This window comes from Carassius gibelio, chromosome A11 (genome assembly GCF_023724105.1).
Source record: "Carassius gibelio isolate Cgi1373 ecotype wild population from Czech Republic chromosome A11, carGib1.2-hapl.c, whole genome shotgun sequence".
Taxonomy (NCBI): Eukaryota; Metazoa; Chordata; class Actinopteri; order Cypriniformes; family Cyprinidae; genus Carassius; species Carassius gibelio.
Window position 1 is genome coordinate 5008047 of NC_068381.1, and position 4234 is coordinate 5012280.

Consider the following 4234-nt stretch of genomic DNA (forward strand, 5'->3'; position numbering starts at 1 on the left):
CTCGCTCCTGCTGCCTGTCATTCACCTCCCTCTTAAAGGGAAAGCTCTTCTTTCTGGGTTTTCCCTGACAAAAGGAAAATGCTGGGATCCTTGAAGCAGGAAAGGGAGATGCTCTAGTCATGAGAACCTGCTGTTTCAAGTTCAGATTTAATGTACTTTAATCATTTGGTTAATGTAGCTTTAATGCACACAATATGAGAAAATATGCACATGGAGTTTTGGGGAAAGCACATGGTTGCATGCATTTTTATACTTTTTATTTAGAAAATAAATATTGTTAAAAATATATTTTCAGTGTAATTCTGTCTCAAATCCGAAATATGGCTGTAAATGATCTGCTATATTTTCTATGGACTTTTTTTTATTTATTTATTTTAAAGTCCCCTAAGTACCTGCTGTTTCAAGTAAAGCTTTAAAACTTTTTAAAATGCATAGTTTCAGAAAAGGCACATGATTGTTTTACTTTTTATTTTTCAAAAATCATTTCAATTTTAGTCTAATCCTGACACAAAAATATGCTGGCATATGATCTGGAATGTGTTGTATGGACTCTTACAAAACTTTAGGGTTTTTTGTCAGTTTTCAACGCCAAAAGGAACTAATTTTCACGGTATGCAATGACATGAGAGTGAGTAAACAATGCTAAATTTATGTATACATATTCAATGTCATCTAAAGAACTGAGAAAAACATTTATTTCATTCAATTAAGTCGGTAATTTAAAAAGTGTGAAATATGCTATGACAGAAAAATAGCAGCGTGCCATGTGCCTGCTTGCCAAACCTGACACTCAATACTTAAACATTTTGAGCAAACCCTCAATTAAGACCTTTCCAACAACAGCGTCATTGTATTAAAGTTCTCTGTAACGAGGGGACACACCGTGTGACATTAGCATGGGGGTCCGTTAGCCAATGCGAATCACCAGAGTCCTTCAAAGCGCTCCAGACCTGCGTTTTTATGTCTCTTTCTGTCTCTTTTTCCCTCAGCGCACGTACAACTAGCCATCGCCGCGCAGGGGTGAGAGCGCAAAGCCGATGTGCCATTTCTAATCCCCTCTGTTCCTGCCTTTGTGTAGTGGCCCAGCAGGAAGTAGGAGCTGGGCAGACAACAATTAACAAAAGAGCTGTGAAGAATACAATTAGCCATCAATAGGAAACCACAGGCCTTTGTGCCTGTTTCCATGGAGATGCTTGACTACCACTATTCCAGGATTACAGAACCTTACCCCCCCCCCCCCCCCCCCAACACACACACACACACACACAACACTACCACTTCTGTTTTTTTCCCCACTCTGTCTTTCTTTAACCCTCTCCATCCTTCTTTTCTTCCTTTGCCTTTTATATCCACCTCTCTCTCTTTATTTCCATGTCACTCTCTTGTCACTAAGTAACTCTGGAGGCTTTAAACGAACGCTCGCATCTTTGTTCTGCTCAGATCTTTTCAGGTCTTCTACCTTTGTGTCCCCCGCTGGGCTGAGGTGAAGGTGCCGCTTTTTTTTTTTCATTACTCTCTCCCATTTTCTTCATTTGTCCAAAGGATTACCCAGACTGGAGCTTTGTAAAGGGTTGAGATAGACCTGATCCGATATAACTCATCAGTTTTCTAGCTCTACCAAAAAAAAGGTTGATCCGAAATAAATCTTTATTGTCCATCTGGGGACTGTATGCTTCAGCATGGACCCGCACCCTTTGTCCTGGAGTCCATAGTGTTTATTAATGTTTCACGCTGTTGTTTATCACAGATAATGAAGTTTTTGTTTTAAATAAAAATGCTACAGTGATTCCATTTTGATAGTGGAAATGGTAACAGATATGTTCCAGTGCTCCTCTCAATTTCACATTTCATTCTCACAATTCTTTATGAATCAGAACAAATTTCGGTCTAATTTGTTCGAAAACATTTTATTTATCATTTAAAGTTTAATTAAACCCAGGTGTTTGATTCAAAATGGTTTAAAGAACAGTTTACACAGTTTAAGGTCTCTAATGTTCACAAAATGTTCAAGAGATAAGAACTTTAGAGTTTTCATCAAATTCCAACAAGATCATTAGAGTGCTCCGTGAATATTCTGTATTTGTTTCTAACAGTTGCACTGCCTTTAGGTCTAATACCTACTCTAAGAAAGCACCTGAATGCATATTCTTCCACGCAACTTGATTTTATTCGTTGCATCTGGAAATGTGTCAGAACGCACTTCCTAACTCAAGTACATGTTGCGTTCTCAGCAGTTCTCAGGCACTATATAGAGGGTATATATAGTATACTGTCATAAGCCCCTTTCACACTGCACATCGGACCCGTTCTATTGCCGGAACATTGCCGGGTCGCCTTCTGTGTGAAAGCAACCTCGTCCCGGGATTGATTCCCGTATTGAACCCGGGTCGGGGACCTAGTAAAATTGCCAGATTCAACCCGGGACGAGCGCTGTGTGAAAAAAAAGCCAGATCTAATTCCGTGTCGAAGTGATGACATGCGTTATCGCGCGACTCTTTTACCGGCTGTTTTGAAGGAAGATCAACGTTCGCGACGAAAAAATATGTGCAAACTGTAATGAAGCAGAGATCAATTAGTTCCTCACTTTCCGCCATTCGTTCGCTTGCTTCAGTGAAAGTATAACGTGCCTAATGTTTCCGACTCGTACATTACACGTCACGCCCTGATGTCACGTGTCGTTACGGGATCTTTACGGGTTGTGTGTGAAAGCAAGCACATATCCCGGATCAACACTGGCAGTGTGAAAGTGCAAAATCTAGTGACCCGGGAACAATTGCCGGAACACTTTACCCCTGTATTTGCCGGATTGGCAGTGTGAAAGGGGCTATAGTGTAACATTAGAAGAAGACTGTACTTGAAGATGGAAGAGAATATAGCCTTTTAAGCACATTTTTTCAAATATGTGTGTAAATCTCGTTAAATGTGGTTTAATGACACAGAATTTGAAGGTATCTCTATTACCCCTATTGTTTGTTTTCTATCGAGGTTCATCATAGCCACTGTAAAGCACAAGCAATGTTTATTGTTAATAAAAAAATTCAGCCTATTTAGCTACTCAGTTTGGTATATAAACAATATATACTGTTTGTGTGCGAATATATATATATATATATATATATATATATATATATATATATATATATATATATATATATATATATATATATATTCTGCATAAACTGCTTGGAAAACCATTTTATTGCTCAAACACACACGTTTCAGTGTTAAGTTTTTTTTTTTTTTTTGAGGGATTAACCTATGAATGGTTTACTTGTGAACTTGCATAGAGTACGTTTCTGCCATTAGACAACGTTCCCCGTGAGCTCCCAATGACAGGACAGACATTTGTCCATCAAGCGATTGAAGAACCCAAACACCCTACATCTTGCAAGCTTTTCTGCAGAACCGTGGCATTTTCAAATGCAAATGAGTCCATAGAATGAAGACATTAATTCAGTCTTTTGGAATACAACCAAGAGTTCTTTAGACCCCTTGTGTTCATTATAACACAGCCTGTCTGTCAGGTCTGTTAGAATCACTCTGTATTCTCCACACTGCACACTATGCCAATTAGGCAATCATTGTGACTAATAAGAATAATCTCACATTGTGGTCGCAAAAATGGCTCATATTATAAAAAGAACTTTGGGAGCGGATATGCCTGTGTTCTCTCTTCCTGTTTGCTTGTGTATAGCTATGAACTACCCACCCGACATCGCCTATTAAAGATCTTTATCAACACATGCAAACGCATCTCATTAAAAGCATTATTAATGATGATTAATTTCACGTTTTCCCATCGCAGTGAATAAATCTGATTATCTACATGCAGATATTTAACGTTTTTTGTGCTTGTTTCAATGCGTGAGAACGATAAGCTGATTAGAAGAGGCAGATTCAGGTGGTACACAGTGTTTTACCACAGTATGTCAGTGATATTATCAGGTAAGGGCTGGAAACATTCAGAATTCACCTTAAATTGTAGCAATTCATTTAAATTTAATTTTGAACCACTGACATTTTATTGATTAACTAGGCCATCAAACCAATCATGCTTGTTCAATGTGGCAGTGATGTGGAATTGTGGGAGAATGACATAAACCACCATGAAATGATTTTTTCCTTTGAAACTGCTATCTGCTCTGCTTACTCTCCAACCAGAATTGCATTTTTGCCTATGTATGCACTTCACAAAAACCAATGTGTCCTAATAAAAAGCGTAAAAAAATGTTGA